The 18,875-nt window shown below is 40.8% G+C and overlaps 1 protein-coding gene across 2 annotated transcripts in view; it reads right to left on the bottom strand.

Annotated features, from left to right (window-relative positions):
* ptprea (protein tyrosine phosphatase receptor type Ea) overlaps nt 1-18,875 on the bottom strand; it is a 51,455-nt gene that overhangs the window by 16,742 nt on the left and 15,838 nt on the right. For both annotated transcript variants that reach the window (XM_063892985.1, XM_063892986.1), the window contains exon 2: nt 12,363-12,631. The gene's annotated coding sequence lies outside the window, so the exon portion shown is untranslated. The remainder of the gene's footprint in view (nt 1-12,362; nt 12,632-18,875) is intronic.

Below are 18,875 nucleotides of genomic sequence, written 5' to 3'. Positions count from 1 at the left end.
GGGTGTAGGGGCTATGTGGCAGGGTGAACAGGCAGGCAGTAGGTACATTGTGTCCTCTCAGGAAAATGCTGCCAGACTATTTATCCTTTAGGCAACAGTTTTCTTTTTATAACTGAAACTGTCAGCTTATAAGAGGAAAAACAACCCCTAACCTTAAGTCTTCTGCCCATTTTCTCACCGCTGTGTTCAATACATGTTGCCAACCTTGCGTTTACAAAGAATAATTACACATGCATGTCATAGTTCTACATGTTATATTTTTTAAACAGTAAAATAATTAATTGGAAATAATCTTTAACCTTTTATCTTTTTGCAAAGGATTAAAGTAGAACATCAATACTGCTGTCATATCTATAATACTCTCGTCACTTATCTGTATATATATATATTTTTAGTTTTTAGAATTTTTTATTTTAAATTTGTGTTTCATATCCCTGTGTGAACTTGTTTTTCCTCTTCTCTGTTGCTGCTTGAATTTTCCTACGGGGATTAATAAAGGTACATCTTATTTTAGGAATAAATGCGAACAAGGAGCAAAATATTAGTTGAAAAACTACACTAACAGTGTCCCATCTGTATTTTACTATAAGCATATATTTGTAAATCTGTGCTGGCGAGACAATTAATTTTGCCGTCAGATATCAGCCTATGCCAGATCAGTAACGGCATATACAAGCAAGTGAGTAAGAAGACATTAATGGTATTGTTTTAAACAGTAGGTTTACGTATATTTCAATGCTACCAATTTTTTATTATTGAAATATCAAATATTAGGATCAAGCCTAAATAACTTAGGATAAAAAAGTAAAACACTGATTCTCCTAAATTATACTACAAAAACATAAACAGCCCATTTAACTCTCAAGTGCAAAAACTTTACTTACGTACCATCAACACAGGGTTGTGGCTGATAGCATCAGCTTCGACCAGAATGTAACATGACTGTAAGCAAGGCTTTCCTCAGCCATCAATTCAGGTTCAACATACTCATCTCCACTTTCTTTGTCAACTGCTCACACTGCAGTGTTACCACAGAGTGACCCGTGTGCAAAATAGAGGAAACCTATTTACAGAAACAAGCTTCAGAAGTTGATGCGAAGAGTGAGTCATGTTGTGGCTAGATTCTATACTCAATTTGTTTCTGTAACTACAGCAACAGGCGTAAAATGTGTAATGTTTGGTTACCATAGAAAAAGGTGTGGAAAAAAGGGGGTGATGTGTGCAGGAGAGGGTGACGTTGAAGGCTCCTGTGTGTGTGTGTGTGTGTGTGTGTGTGTGTGTGTGTGTGTGTGTGTGTGTGTGTGTGTGTGTGTGTGTGTGTGTGTGTGTGTGTGTGTGTGACAATGTGCCTTTTCTTTGTAATATAAATGTATTTTATGTGGTTGGTCATATTTGACATGAACCAAAACAGCTGTACAAAACCTTTAAAGAAATCAATCAATATAATAAAGGTGTTATGCATTGCATTATGGGACGTTTAGGATTTGATGCTTTTGCAGCATTACTGATTTTATGGACTCATACTACTGCATTTATTTTGACCATCATTTTTTAAATATGTCTACTCTGAATCCATAACTTTTTTTAAATGCAGTACAAAATCAATAGAAGTTTGAACTTTATGCGTTGGGATATCTAATGTAAAGGACACTAAGAAAACCTCTGTTAGAAAACCTCCAGGATAAAGTGTTATATCACCCAATTTGGACCTGAACTGCAAGTTCTGGCTTTCTATTTCAGAACGCCGCCCTCATATTGCAGCTTGTCTTCGTCGCTATGCTCTCTGCCTTTGGGAGCTGAAGAGAGTAAACCTGGGTCGGGTTAGCTATATAAAGGACAGTGAACTACATTCACAGTCTTCACTGAGGTAGGGTGTCCATCTGCTCAGACAGATGCACAACTGCCTCTCATGCAATGTAACCTAGTTGGACAAGGTTAGCCGTTTTGCTATTTTTAAACTTTTTTACCTATTCCTGCAGATATCATCCAAATGCAGGCTGTTTCACAATGTAGTCCACATGTATATATTTTTTAGATTGAACATAAAACTACAGGGGCAAATTTTCTCCACTTGTAAAGAGACTTGTTAATATATTTTTTTAATAAAAAACGGTAAGTAGGCCCCGGTCGTGGCGCGACTGGCTGGGGCACCTGCACCATAGGCCAGCAACCTGGGTTCGACTCCCGACCCGTGGTCCTTTCCGGATCCCACCCCGACTCTCTCTCCCACTCGCTTCCTGTCACTCTCCACTGTCCTATCCGATTAAAGGCAAAAAGCCCCAAATTAAATTTTGGAAATTTGTTTTATCATTTACATCACATCTTACATCAGTGTATTTCATAATGTGTTCCCATGGTAAGGACTGCCACCAACGGGCACCTATGACATGTCAAACACATCGGCTTTATCAAGAATAAAAAAATTAAAGCCAGGCATATAGAAAACCACAAACCTGATGTCAATCCAATTCTGAGGTTAACATCTCTCGAAGAACAGTGATAATTGGTTAAAACAATAGGAAGGAAAGTGTTTAGTATAACGTTTACAAACCTGGACATTTTTCCCATAACCTTTAGAGTGAGTTATCAATCTATATTGTTTGAGTTGCATTACCAAGTGTTTGTGATATCGGCCATGTCTGCCTTCTTTGGAACTTGCTGATGAGTAATGAGTTCAGTAAAAGTATTACTTTTTAATGTAATTAGTCAAGAGTAATTCAAGAGATTTATAAAGCAACTTGGCCAACACTGTCCAAACTGACAACTGAGAATGAGTCATGGCTATGTGAATCCTTCCATAAACATTAGTCTCTACACTAAAGATGTAATTTAGACACAAAAAGATAACTATTATTCATTATCAAAGCAGCATAGTGTAGTGTATGCACAACCTGCAGTTGTCACACTACATTGATAAGCACCGTATACAGTAGCTCTGAGCGATGCTTCTTGCATAGGCTCTCCCTCTAGCGCTCAAGCATTGTCATTAATCATTCTAGCTCTATCCAGGCCCCAAGACGCTTTGGCAGTGGTAATGCCATTGAGGACCCGCTGGCTCCCTTGCAGAGGTCAGGCTTCCACCCTGGAACAAAGTAGCATCTCCATGGAGATTCCAGCATGTAGTGAGAAAGCACAGTTCTCAATGCCGTGTACATTTGCAACAGGCAAAAAACTAGAACAAAAAATGAGAAAAAACACTGTACATGACAGGGAATTGTTGTTGCCAAGTTACCAAAAACATACTGTTGACGAATTGCACTACGTGTTTTACCCGAAGACCATGCATTAGAGGATGGTAGCACTGAAAAAAATGGTTTTAGCTTCTGCATAGTAGTTAAAAATACACCTTACTTATGAAGCATATGATAACCTCTAAAACATTCGCGCCATACATGGAGACGCTCTCCATTTGCGTACACCATAATGCTTGAGTTTGCCGTTATTAGCATTTAAGAAGCTACTCAGCCATGGTGAGGCAGGAAAACCAAACGTAAAGTATAAATATTTCATCCGATCTGTCGTCTGAACTTGCAAACACTAATGAGAGCTTACACTTGTTTGCTTTCCTGAGTGCATTTAGATCTTGTGGTAAGTGCACACCACACACACACACACATCACAACAATGACACACACACACAACATGCCACACACACACAACACAACACACACACCACGCACCCCCCCCCACACACCAACACACACATCACACACAGCAAACAACACACATACAACACACCACAAGTGAATGATTCAGGAGCAGTAGTCATTAGTTTTCCTGATCCAAGATATACACAACTCAATAAAACCCATGCATACGTCTCTGCCAATATTGCTCACAATCGATGAGACATGCTGGTGCGCCATACGAGCACAACCAGCACACATGCACCACACAGAAATAACTAACATTCAGAGATATGGGAAACACATGGCCAGGGCAGCGAAGACTACCGTGCAGAAATATTTAATATGTCATACATTGTTTGTAGGACCAATACTGTCCCCTGAGGTCTTGCATCATGTCCGCAGGGCCCGGTTCATACTGCAGCAAGACCTGACAGCATTGACACCGAGCCATAACTGGGGCTCCGGTCAATTGACACACTGCCTGATTCATAGCAGGCTCCTCCCTCCAAGATTCACAGATTTGAGCATCATGGCTCGTAGCATGCGTTCGACGGTCAGCTTGCTGGAAAGAAACGCATGTGATCACTCTCGATTCACCCATATCTGATTATTGGATGTTGAACCAGCGATTTTGAGACTTCAACAAAGAGAGAGAAAAGAGAGGACTGTCTGTGCGCTGGAGCTCGCCGTGTGTTGGAATAGCGGATATCTACACTTGCAGAAGATGTATTGCTTGACTTGTTACTATAAGTACGGATAAACATACAATCCATGCTGAACTAATGAGTCTTGGTTATAGAATATGAGCAATGTATTGAGGTCAACTAACATCAGTTAACTGGTTAAAGGAAATTCAGGTAATTTGTCAGGGGTGTTTCTGATTATTATTTGTGAACACAAGACTCGTACAGCTTTGAAAAAAAACGTTGTTTTTTTTAAGATAAGATGCTCGCCAGTACGAGTTGAAGCAAAATTGGACAGTTATCTTGAGAGCAATTAGCCACAACTCACTCTCAACTCATTGAGCGCAAGCATCACAGTACACATATACAAAATGAAACATTTGAAATTAGTTGAGCTTAGCAAAGTTGCAAAGTAAAATAACAAATAAAATCAGAACCCCTGAAGTTCACTAATGCCTTGCTCATCTTGTACGGCATACATAGGTTGAATGTAATACGTTTGGAAGATAACTTAGGAACTTCATGGCAGGGTCCAGTGACTTGTCAGGTTGCCAGGCAATATCCGAGCTCCACTCAGTCACTAGCTACTATTTATGGCTATAAGTTGCGTATCGAATCTTCTCACAACTTTGGATGAAAAATAAGGTGTTTTGCATAACCAGACACAAATCCTTTTTTGAAGCTGCAGAGGCCTTTGGGCTGTGTTTATTGACACTGTGCTATCATCAATAGTCATAGTATCGAAGGGAAAATTAATGAGACCCAGGTTTAATGACAGGATGTAATTGTAACATGCCTTTCTTAGAGGCATCAATAGACGCTGTGTGGATTCCCTTTTAGTTGTCCAGGCATTTACTTAGAAATCAATGCAAAACATTAGACCGTCAGGAACCTACATCCTTCCATATAAGCTCAAAATTAGATACATCTGAAGTAATAAACACAATGATGACTGGTTGGCAACATTGTTAGAATGTACTTTCCATATACTGACATAATCAATCTAACGTCCGTTTTAGAAATGTAATGGTCAATAAAAAGCACAATGACTGTAGTTCTTGAAAACACAGCTGACTCGATGGCGCTGAGGTTTTGAGGTATAAAACCCTGACCACCGCGTTGAGCTGGCCTTGTCATCATTGTTGGATTTTGGTTCTCCGGTGTTGTTGGATTTTTGTTCTCCGTTGTTGTTTTGTCACACACCTAGACTGACTTTGCATGACATTTTTAGTTACTTTTCCCAATACTGAATTGCACAACACTTTATTATTCTTTATTCTTTCTTTAAAATAATCTTTAATTTAATTTAATTTAATAAATCTACTTTTATTATTATAAAATCTGCGTGGCCTCTCTTTCATGTTTCATGCATTGAGCTATGCATGTAACACCAAATACACACGCGCACGCGCAGGCACATCAGTGGGCCGCGGATTGCTTTCTAGTCCGAATGGTGGTCCCTGGGACAAAACCAGTTGAAAACCCCTGATTTACATCACATCTTACATCAGTGTATTTCATAATGTGTTCCCATGGTAAGGACTGCCACCAACGGGCACCTATGACATGTCAAACACATCGGCTTTATCAAGAATAAAAAAATTAAAGCCAGGCATATAGAAAACCACAAACCTGATGTCAATCCAATTCTGAGTTAACATCTCTCGAAGAACAGTGATAATTGGTTAAAACAATAGGAAGGAAAGTGTTTAGTATAACGTTTAACAAACCTGGACATTTTTCCCATAACCTTTAGAGTGAGTTATCAATCTATATTGTTTGAGTTGCATTACCAAGTGTTTGTGATATCGGCCATGTCTGCCTTCTTTGGAACTTGCTGATGAGTAATGAGTTCAGTAAAAGTATTACTTTTTAATGTAATTAGTCAAGAGTAATTCAAGAGATTTATAAAGCAACTTGGCCAACACTGTCCAAACTGACAACTGAGAATGAGTCATGGCTATGTGAATCCTTCCATAAACATTAGTCTCTACACTAAAGTTGTAATTTAGACACAAAAAGATAACTATTATTATTATCAAAGGCAGCAGTAGTTGTAGTAGTATGTCACACCCTGCAGTATGTCACACTAGCACTATGAATAGCACCGTTATACAGTAGCTCTGCAGCGCTGCTTTCTTGCCAATATGGGCTCCTCCCCTCCTGCGCTCCTAGCATTGTCATTAATCAATTCCTGCCTCCTTCCCAGGGCGCCCAGACGCTGTGGCAGTGGTAATGACCTTGGAGACCCGCTGGCTCTGCTCTGCAGAGTCAGCCTTCCACCTCTTTGGGAACAAACGTAGCATCTCCCATGGAGATTCAGCAGCATGTGTGAGAAAATGCACATGTTCTTATATGCCGGTGTTACATTTGCAAACAGGCAAAAAACCTTTACTGAACAAAAAAACTGAGAAAAAAACACTGTAGCCACTGACAGGGGAAAGTGTGGTTGGTTGCCAGGTTCAGCCAAAAACATACTGTTGACTGAAATATGGCAGCTACTGTGTTTTACCCTGAAAACCACTGCCATTAGAGATGGTAGCACTGGAAAAAAATTGGTTTTAGCTTCTGCATATTAGTTAAAAAATAACACCTTACTATATGAGAAGCGATTATGGATAATCCTCTTAAAAACATTCCAGCCATAACATCTGAGAGCTGCTCTCATTTAGCGTACACCATAATGCTTTTTGCCGTTTATAGCATTTAGAAGCTACTGTCACGCTCTGGTGAGGCATGGAAACCAAGAGCGTAATTGGTAGTAAATATTTACTCCAGTCTGTCGTCTGAACTTGCAAACACCACATGAGAGCTTACACTTGGTTTGCTTGTCTGAGTGACATTTAGTCTGTGTGGGTAAGTGTCACACACACACACACACACACACACACACACACACACACACACACACACACACACACACACACACACACACACACACAAAGTTAATGTTTCTAAGGAGCCAGTAGGTCATTAAGTTACTTCTGATCCACAGATATACACAACTTCACATATAAACTCCATGCATACGTCTCTGCCACAAATCTGCTCACAATCGGCATGCACCGCGACACTGCCTGGCATGATACACACACACACACACACACACACACACACACACACATGCACACACACACATACACACAGATCACACATAACCACTAACACTTCAGCAGGGATCCATGGGAAACACATGGGCCAGGGCATGTCTGAAGACCACCGTGCCAGAAATCATTCTACTAGTGGTCCATCATGTGTGTGGGGACAATCTTCCCCTGAGGGTCTCATCATGTCCGCCAGGCCCTTTACACCTCCAGACCTGACAGCATTGAACACCGAGCCATCTATCTTTCTACCACCTTGACACCTCTGGGATTTACCTCCTCCCTTCTTTCAATTATTCAGAAGCAAAGCAATTATGGCCTGGAATCAGAGCCATCGATAGCCAGCGTAATGCGCGGCAGCTGGGCTGGAAATGATTAAGCCGGCGTTGTGACACTTCTCATTACCACCCAGCACTCTGTGATTATTGGATCTGTGCTGTGAACAGGTATTAGTGTGAGAGACTTGCAGAGCAAAAGAGAGAGAGAAAGAAGAAGAAGGGATTTTGTTTAAGCTGGGAGTCCTTCAGCGTGGTGATGTATTGGAAATGTATTGCTTGACTTGTTGAGCTATTAAGAGGAGGATAAACATACAATACCATGCTGAACTAATGAGTCTTAGGTTATAGAATATGAGGCGAATGTATTGGAGGTCTAACTAAACAGTTAAACTGGTTAAAAGGACAATTCTGGTATTTGTCAAGGTGGGTGTTTTCTGATTATTATTTGTGGAACACAAGACTCGTACAGCTTTGAAAAAAAACGTTGTTTTTTTTAAGATAAAATGCTCGTCCATGTAGCTGTTGAAGCAAATTGACAGGTATCTGTAGAGCAATTAGCCACAACTCAACTCTCAACTCAATTGAGCGCCAAGCATCACAGTAACAAATATACAAAATGAAACTTTTGATTAATTTAGTTGAGCTTAGCAAAGTTTGTCCAAAGTAAAAATAAAAAATAAAATCAGAACCTCTGAAGTTCACTAATGCTTTGCTTATCTTTGTAACGCATACATAGATTGAAATGTAATATCGTTTGGAGATATCTTAGGGAACTATTTCATGGCAGGGTGCAGTGACTTGGTCAGGTTGCCAGGCAACTATCCGAGGCTCCACTCAGTCACTAGCTAGCTATTTATGGCTTTATAAGAGTGGTATCAATCTTCTCATCTAACTTTGGAAGTGAGAAAATAAGTGTGTTTTGCATAACAGACAGCAAATTCCTTTTTTGGAAAGCTGCAGGAGGCTCTTTTGGGGCTGTGTTTGTAATTGACATGTGACTATCATCAATAGTCATAGTATCGAAGGGAAAATTAAAATGAGACCCAGTGTTTAATCAGGATGTAATTTGTAAACAGTGCCTTTCTTTAAGAAGGCATTTCATTAGACTGTGTGGTTCCCTTTTAGTTGTTCCAAGGCATTTACTTAGAAAATCAATGCAAAAACATTAGCCGTGCAGGAACCACATCCTTTCTCATAATAAGCTCAAACATTAGAATACATCTGAAGTAATAAACACAATGATGACTGGTGGCAACATTATGAGAATATCACTCCATAAACTGACCATAAATCAATCAGACGTCCGTTTTAGAAATGTGAATGGTCAATAAAAAGCACATTAGACTGTAGTTCTTTGAAAAATCACAACAGCTGACTCAGATGGCGTCTGGGAGGTTTTAGAGAGCATTACAACCAACCACACTGCGTCCCCTGAGAACATAAGGCTCATTTTTATGTCATGTTATTCAAGCGTAGAAATAACAGGCAATTGAGAAATCCTGTGGGATAAAGAAACCTACTTCACTCAAATGAGTTGGAATAAATTGCAGTGTCAGTGCCTCTAATCATGACAATCCACAAAGCTTTTCTACTGGTGTGAGATTTATTTAACATCATTGCAGAGGCAAAGACTGGGCATGTAGAAAACTAACCCCCACAGAAAGAAGTGGGGGGGTCTTGCATAAAAATCCCATTTCCAGACACAGAGAGACAGAGATAACCACAGTCTTTGGGGATCGGAGCAGGACAGACAAGATCTATCCCCCAAAATATCCTTTCATTCCCTGAGAGAAGGACAGGGAGGAAGAGGGGAGGGCACCGGTGGAGAAACAAGTGATGAGCACTGCTGCGGGAGAACAAAAAGCCACTTGATTCTGAGGGGAGGAAAAGAACAGGAGAGGAGATAAGGAGGGACCAGAAGGGATAAGTGAACGGCCCACGCAGTGAGGAAGAGGAGCCTGCCTGTGCTGCTCTGCAGAGATGGAGCAGACCTGTCTGCTTAGTGCAGACGCAGGCTATAAAACCCTCCAGTGAGACTTTAAAAGGGATGTGAGCATTGGTTCTTGATATGTCTCCAGATTGTCTGCATGAGGTTTTACTGTCAAACAGCTCTGGTTTCCATAGCAAAACCGCAGTATCACACTTCATATGCCCAGTGATAACAGCAGACAGAAAAACAAATACAACTGGCCATTTCACGGCATAGTCAAGCTTTCCAGTGATGACGGATTCCTGACTCCTAGAGAAACTGGAGGTGGTAGCACAGTTATTATGTTACCCAAACCAAAACCCCAACGTAACACATTTTGTAACAATCCTCTTTGCAGGGTTAGGCCGAGTACATTATGAGTGGCACTTTGTTGATTAAGATTGTGTAACCCTGTTGTTTGGTCTTTGCTTGAATTCTATAGGAATATGAGTGATTCAGTGAGGCCTTGGGAACCATAGTGAGCCTCATTGTCCTCCCTCTTAAGCGGGCTTGATATACAAATGAGAAAATGCACACACCATAAGGAGAGCAAATGACTAGTCTACGTCGAAAGCTTTTCAGAAAACTCGCTGACCTCTTGGAAACAGGAAGTGCAACATCCAGTCTTCACATGCTGTTGACAAAAGCTCTGTGAGTTGGGCCTGCATGCAGGGAGAGACCTAGCCCAGCACTAACAACTCCTGACAGAGGCGTGCAGGCATGACAGGCTATCAGAAATCATGGGGATACACACCGGTCGGGGGGCGTGAGGAGGTGGAAGAGGAGGTGATGACATATTGGGTATCATTAATCTCAACAACAGACAAATGTGTTTGACCTGTAGGCCACAGAGGTAACACAAGGGTCAAAATATCAGCTGCTCAACTGCTGTTTTGTCCCAACTTGATGGACTGAATCCTGGGGATCACATAATCAGATTTTTGCAGTTTGGTGAACAAAACCCTTTCTGATAAACTATTGAAGTAAAAGCAAAAGTCCCTAATGTGCAAATACTTTCTAACTTTGCTGTTTGTTAAAGGTGAATACATTTTAAGGTTGAAAGGCAACAAGGGACTGCTGCACTATGTTAAGTATAAATAAGGTCGGGGGGGCAGGGGGGGCTTTGTGAAAAGTCACAAGGGTAAAATGACCTTCTAGCATAAAAAAGAATGTCTTTGCTTTCTAAAAAACATTTTAAAACTGCATTTGAAATGTAGAATGTCAGAGTGCTCTATCACTCTCATTCAACCAGAACTTTATGAAAACTACTCTACAGCTGACAATTGCAAAGTGCAATCTGGGTCACACTCTTGATAAAAACTAATATATTTAAACATAGTTTCTTTTGTGTGTAGGACTGCACGCATTCGGCCCTTGGTGTGTGCGTGTGTTTCTAAGCACATGCTGTCCTCCATCTGCTGTTTGATAGGGACTGTTTCCTTTCCTGTGCAGCTAGCCAACCAGCCAGCCAGCCTTCCTGTACTGCTCTGCTCCAGAGCGGAAACGGGAGCAAGACTGCCACACACTCGTGAAAAAAACCTGGATAAGATAGAGTACATACACAAGCAGACACATGTTGATGGACAATGACTTGCCCCACACATTTTTAAAATCTCCAATCCTTTCCTTTTCCTTCCGTCTTAGACGTCTATTGCTTTCCATTCCTCCATCTACTGTATATTCTTATTTCCTTTATTATTTCATGCTCAAACACCTCCACAAGTCCTTAAACAGCTTGGAAGGGGACCAAAATATTTGATTTGCTCGACAATGAAGGGGATTGTTCAATATTAGCAAAGTCCAAGCATGGGTGTTGTAAGGCTTTCGTAGTAATAAAATACCTTTAGCCAAATACCATGGGTTATGACAGGCTAGTTTATCAGTACTTAAATATACAGACTATATGTGTGTATTAATAATGCTACAGAAACTGAGAAAGCCCTAGTCACCTCAGTAGATTGCATAGACTAATGATAATTTTAATAAATATAACAATGTGTTTTATTTAGTCATTTAGTCTCCTGTAATGGTGTCACATCTCTTTTATAATATTTTTTAAGATAGACTATAAAAAGGTGGTGTTAATTTTTGACGTTACTTTTAAGCAAGTAAAGTGTTGTCAACAGATATTAAATGATCAGAGAAACAGTCTGCATTGCTGTTAGCCTTTAGCTCGTAGCGGCTGTGCTATGTGTCTGCCTGTGAAATGGAGACCTGTGTGGTCGACTCGGGGGAAACAAGCCAGGATCTAAGACCAGGTCTTCTAATAAAATGTATTACACACCATTAATACAAACATTACCAGTGTATTTTCCAAATAATATCACTACTTTGAATAATGATGCAGTCAGGGTAGTGGCAGTTTTACTACTGTGTACCTACAGTACAGCCCTCTATTCCCTCACTGCTATTTCACACACAGTCCAACTTCCTGTTTTTTGGAGCTATTTACAAGCTGACACAAGCTCAGGCCATGAATTTCCAGAAAGAGGAAGTGAATGAATAGCCACAAATATGTCAGGAACTTGTGATAAGAAAATATGTCCAACAATACACAAAGAAAATAAAAAGCCCTGTGCAAATCAAAGGAGATTGAGAGAAAACCTCAAAAAACTCTTAATGTCAAGAGTGAATTGATAAAAAGCAGCTGAACCCATTCAGTAAATGTTATGTATGCAGGGCACGTGGTGCTTAATTACCTTAATGAGTGTTGATTCAATGTATGGTGATTCTCAGATCCATAACAGCAGGTCACATGGTTCTGACAGATTCCAGGCGTCACATTGTCGTCTTCAGTGAGAGGTTGGACTGGAGCTGGAAGGTGAAAGGGGTGGGTGAGGTCTGCTCTCCCAGCCCAGTGACGAGGAACGATCCCTGGATTTTGGCGTTGCAGAGTTGCGGTTCTCAGCAGTCCACTTCCAGGGGCTCACTGAGCAGCAGCCAGCCTTAAAGGGGGGCTGCTCACCACCTTGGTTTTACCAAGGGAGCAAGAAGGACAGAGAGCATGTTAGAAATGAAACAACAGAGCAGAGACAGAGGAGGAACACAATCTGGAGGGGAAAGGCATGATGCAGTTCCTCTCTGAGGTTGAAATGGTATGTAGCAAGAAGACAAGAAGTGCAGTAAAGAGCAGATGATGCTTCGTTAAAGGAGGAGGTTGTGAAGTGATAAGCAGACCCAAGCGCATTGTGAAACAGCATGCATCGCTCTGTAGGTTACCCTTTGTGGATAATGATGCTCTTTGGCTTTCAGGGAAATTTAGAAGAAAGAAACATTTTAATCATGAAAAATAAGTAAAAAGGAACCCAATGCTGATGGGCAGATTGCCTGAAAATGTGACAATGAGTTCATGTTTTTGAGAGTAACATTTTGCTGAGCGACTATAATGCAAATTAGTCTTAGAAATCCAGCAGACACCAACTGCTAATGTATCCAGGATAACCTCATTTAAATCAAAAATGGTTCACCTGATTTGAAAATGTAAGGACAGAAGATATATGCATAGATTTGGAGCCGAATCACACATAAAGCCTTTTGCTGTCTCTTTACCAACATATTTATATTTTTGATACAAGAAAGGAAAATATGTGTCCTTGGAGGCCTTTTTTTTTTTTTACTATTTGAGTCTATTTTTATGACAACATACTGGTACACACTGTGCACAAGCTTTAGTAGAGTTTGCAGGTTGGTGCCATCTAATATATAATCCCTGCTATTACCCACGGGAGGCCTGAAAGCAGGGTATGGAGGGAGGTGGGGGCTGGAGGGAAAAAAGGGGACAAGGAACACAATTTATCTACCTGGGAATGCTGAGCAGCCAAGTAATCTGGAGGCAGCATTTTTATGTGGAAACCCCGTAACTACAGAATTACCTTCAAATCAAGGATTGTGGGTAAAAACTTCAATGGGGTGATTACATTCTTTACAACCTAATTATATAATTTAAACAACTGCAGAAACCAAATCCTTAGAAATCTTCTTTTCTTTTCTCTTCTCTCGCAACTTTGACATTTTGTAGATACAAGGTTTTCCCCCAAGTCTGGCAGGGAGCATACCGAGCGGTTGCCATGGCGACATTGTCGTCTAGTCGAGCAAAAGGGAGGTGTGGGGGGTTTTCTCTCTCCCTTTTTTTCTCAGCTTTAACGATAAATGAATGGACACATCTCCTACATCCCTCCCCATCTCCACCCCTTTCCCTTCTGGAGCTCAATAAAAACAGGCAGTCAACATTTGCTCTATGACATCTTGGAAAATGAGTTGTCATGCTTGAGGATTGCCATGACAGCCAAATAATGGCATGCCCTAAAGAGTCCGTGCTCAGAAGGCCGAAAGGAGTGAAATAGAGGAAAGAAAAATGTTTTATCGTTAATCCTATGTATAACAGTTTTCGACACCTACGTTTCTAGTAGGCACTGTGAGGGAGTATTTCAAATCCATATCATCTCAAAGCTCATAAATAAATAATAGGAGGTCTGACAGTGGAATCAGTTCAAGCAAACTATTGAATAATGGAGGAACCTTCCTGGAATGCAATCAGATGCAGAGCATCAGGCTCTGGTTACAAAAACACAGCAACACATTAAAGCTGCTGAATGCAGAATATGATTTTAAAAGTCGAGTTATCTCCCTGTTGTGTGTGGAACAAGGAGCAGCCCATCAAGGGTCACCATTGTGCCCTCTCACAGCATCAACCAGTCAGTACTGCTGCAATGATCAACCAAGTCAGCGGGCACTGGCCACTTGAGAAACGTAAGAAAAGAGGTAAAATGATTTCATTGTTTTTAACATTTCAACAAGGTTCCCCAGGTTGTGCCCTAAAAATAAAATTATGGATTTAAACAGCAACACCCTTTATTACCAACTTTTTTTGCTAAAAAAACTAATCTTAGCATTTTTTCATCATCATAACCTACTTATCATGTGGATTACAGAGTTTATGTGAGGTAAAGCAAAGCACAGTTCCCGACAGATTGTGGTGGACAAAGCAGCCCTTGGTGACTGTCATTAGCTATTAGTGTATTTTTTCCCCACGGTTATGAATGGAATAGCAGTGCATGGGGTTAACGCTTTTTGTGAAAAGTCCATAACAGCTACAAATATCTGGAGTCAGAGCACTAGCTGTTTGTAGTTATTAAATATGTGATGTGAACAGATCTGAAGAGTTTTCTAAGGAACACAAAACACACACATACTCAGACACACACAAATCAGCTCTAACACTGGCACTCTGCCCGTTGGCAGACCAGATGTTAGGTCTTTGAGAGTGTGGAAGCAATGTACATATGGATATCATGTTTATGTACATCAGACCTAAAAACACAGTTTCTCCAAAACTCTCATACAGCTGTTATTCCCTCTCAACAAAACCCTGCTAAGCTCAGATGAAAATACATAGAACCAAGGTGGCAAATACCGGGTCAGAGACACACAAATATAATCAATCAGATTACAAGATCTCCCAAAACAAATCCATTTACAGTATAGAGATAAGCTCTGAGGGCAACCACTGCCCAACACACAGCAAGAGAAGAAGGAGAGATGACACTTGACCGACTGAGGAGCCATCCGAGTTGCTATCGGGCCTATTGTTGCATGGTGCACCGATACTAGAAAGGTATCGCGATACCCTGCCGTTTACCAACGATTCCCCCATTTCATTAGTATCGGTACTTTAAGAATGACATTGTTTTAAAAATGTCCTGTGTGTGTTAAGCGCTCTGATTCCACTCCCTGCAGCCGTGCCTGCAGTGCCTGCAGTGCCTCCCCTCTCTCATGCACGGTCTAGCTGTCGTATCATGTGACAAAACGAGAGCATAGCTGCAAGTGCGCGTGCTATTGTCGACGCACCTCTGCTTGTTGACAAAAAAAGACGCAAGAAACGAAATTTGGAAGTATTTTATCTCTGCTGACGGAGAACATGCAGCTCTACATGATCACCGCTGCAGCTCCGCCCGTTGTGACGGGACCAGTGCGCGGAGCAAAATACATACTTCAAGTTAAAGACCTAACACACTTAACTATCTTATCCACATCTGGAACTAGCTAAACTAGTTATAAATATGTTGATTCTTCACTGTCGGCTCACTCATTACTGGATCATTGAGCTGCATGAGACGGATACGACTGGCTGTCAGGAGAGGTAGAGAGGGAGAGGGGGAAAGCGAGCACTCCATTTCTCCCGTGTTATAATCCAAAGTTAATGTAAACTTTTGAATAATGTAGTTCATCAAGTATAAGTAGTTTGTTTAACTGACCCCCCCCCCCCCCCCAGGTTTGAAATAAAGCACAATAATGACATTTAAGACGGTTTCATCTTTTTTAACAAAAGTATCGAAATTGCAATTCTTGACATGGTATCGGTATCGAAACAAAAATGTTGGTATCGTGACAACACTAATCGGGCCCCAGCATCACTCAACGCTTGGTGTCTACAGAAAAAATGAAATGGCTTCATAAATAGTTCATGAACCAAGATAAATCTCATACGGTCATATGATAATTTACAGGATAAAATGTTCTTATTTTCTGTTCTCTTAAAGGGGCCCTATTATGCTTTTATGGGTTTCCCATTTCCTGTAGTGTGTTATTTAGGTTTTTGTTTCTAGAAAACATCTGCAAAGGCTAAAATCCCAATATACCCCCAGAGGGTGTATCTCTCTTGTTTTCTTCCATAACTTAGTAACATCACTTTGTAACACTTTTTAATACGCTAAGGGGTGGGACATCTCTAAGTGGTTAACAAATCATAACAAAGCCAGCCTGCTAACCAATCAGAGCAGACTGGGCTCTGGTTTCAGACAGAGGGTGAAAAGAGGTCCTGAAGCACAGGCAGTATGGGAAAAATATAGTCCTTTTTGAATATTAAAGCATGTAAACATGTCACAGAAGTGGAACAAAATACACATATGAAATATGAGCATAAAAGTCTAATGTAAATACAAATTCGAAAGAAGTGTGGGAACCACAAAGAGAGATTATTTCTTAGGCAGTATATTTCTAAATGCTGCATAATGGAAAATAAAAGCTATAGAGTAATAAGGTTGTGTTGAATTTTTAATGAAAGGGCTTTAATTAGAATAGAGCAGCAGCAGCAGCAGCAGCAGCAGCAGCAGCAGCAATCTAGCACCTGCTTTACAAAGTCAGTGTTAGAGAGATGTAAAAGTGAAAGAAGTGTCGAGGCTCATTGTGATTTATGTTGTTCAGGCAAACCTGAAAGGGACAAAATCAGCCCCAAGATAAGAAAAACTGCAGCAGCAGGAAATTATAATAAATGGCACTGCAGGAGAGAATTGCATGTGTGTGGATTTAATGCTTCTATGATCAAATGTGAAAAGAGACGTGTCCTTGATGAGCTTCTGTCCTCACACTGCGAGCTTAATGTTCCAGAGCGAGAGGACAGAGGGCAACAAAGAGTGGTGTTTTGTTAGCCGAGACTCCCTTGCCTGTCTGTCTGCCTTCGTGGTGTGTCTTGGCATGAAGGTTTGCTGAGCACCACTGAGTGGCCCTTTGCCAATGCAAGCAGGATGTGAATGTGATAATATCATACAGCTGCACTTCTCAACTTGGCAATCGCTTTTATAATCAAATATCTCAAAATGTCCAGAAGGGCCCCGGCAGGACTAGATAATATATTGACAGACTGTGTATGTGACAGACTATATCAATAGTGGTATTCATTTAGTGGGTAATTCAATGAGAACCCTGACTTAATACTCACCTGTGGCTCTGTAAAATCATTAAGAAATACAATGATGGAATAAGTCTAGAAATGATGGAAATATCCAAGTCCTTCCAAAATCTAAGTATTGAGTACTGTTTATTTGTTGAATGTCCTAAGAAGGTCGGTGAAATGTGGCTTCTTTAATCAAATAGTGTGCTACAGTGTTGGGAAGATGTTTTGTATTATTTTTCCTTCTCCTATGCATCTGCCTTTTGGGTTTGCATTGAGGTGTACTATTATACTATTCTGGTTTAACTACAATTAAGTGGACCCTTGTAGACAGCCCGTTATTTCCAGTTCTCAGTCGCAAGGCTCGGACATGACTTATATCGGCCAGAGGCCTTAAAAAATCCCTGGGCTATTTAACTGCAGCATGTAAAAACTGAAATTATTCAGACTTCCATCCCAAAATCTGATACGTGTCGCCTCAGTGGTGATGTCTCTCTCCCCTTTTTCCTCTCCCAAAGCTTATTCTCAAAGGCACCTGGGAGCAGCTCAGGCAAAACGGGGTTAGGATTAAACAAGTCCCCAGCCGAAGATTCCCTGCAACAATTAAAGCTCCACGAACCACATCTGGTAAATATTAATTATAAAGAAAAAGTGGTATTCTAGGGACAAGGGAGGAGAAACAATCCCATATCCACACATAAGCATATGCAGACCATTCTCTAGCAGTATAGACTGACATTAACAGGCATGTTTAGAATCATGTACACCCGCACAAAAGGGAAAAACACCCTGTGGATTTCTCAAGCGTTCTGTGTGTATATCTGGCTACAGCCCAGAGCTACTTGTCTCGTCTGTCTACACAACCTTGTCTGGGAACGGAGATGTTTCGCACATTGGTGAAAGAGCCATGAACGCCTCCACATCTTTTACAAAGAATTGTCAAAAGTAGGAATCGGAAGAGAAATAAAAAAACAAATCTAGCTGTGAAGTAATATGAGTGCTATCTTTTCAGGAATTTGTTTTATTTAACGACTTGAAATCATTGCGAAAGAAGTTGAGGTTGTTTAAAGGACAATTAGTACATACATTAAATAAAAGACATGGTTGAGAGTTGTGTTAAAGAACCTGTGGAAGCTGATGTAGGGTCAGAGGAACTTTTTCTGCTTCACGTCTCTGTGGTTGTATGTAGGTGACTGAGAAGACTCGCTGTCCACAAGCAGGAAGAGTGATAGTTTAGATCACGCCCTGTGTTTCAACTTTGGTTTACAACCAATCACAGGGGTTATAAAAGGTGCCGATCATGAGAACTAGAAAAAGAACAGCCATAGAGAGCCAAAGGAAAGACTAGACCCCCCACTCACAAAAAAACTGGTGACTAGGATATAGGAGCCATTCTTGGAATAGCTCTGCATGCGCGGTTTTCCTGTCAAGTGTGACAACTCTGGCTACACTAACACAGATGTCAATGTTTGCTCGACACTGGCTCAGTTGTGTGGCATATTAAACCAGATTACAGAAGGAAAAGGCTCACTAAAACTGCATT

This window comes from Eleginops maclovinus, chromosome 10 (assembly GCF_036324505.1).
Source record: "Eleginops maclovinus isolate JMC-PN-2008 ecotype Puerto Natales chromosome 10, JC_Emac_rtc_rv5, whole genome shotgun sequence".
Taxonomy (NCBI): domain Eukaryota; kingdom Metazoa; phylum Chordata; class Actinopteri; order Perciformes; family Eleginopidae; genus Eleginops; species Eleginops maclovinus.
This window is presented reverse-complemented; position numbering and strand designations above follow the sequence as displayed.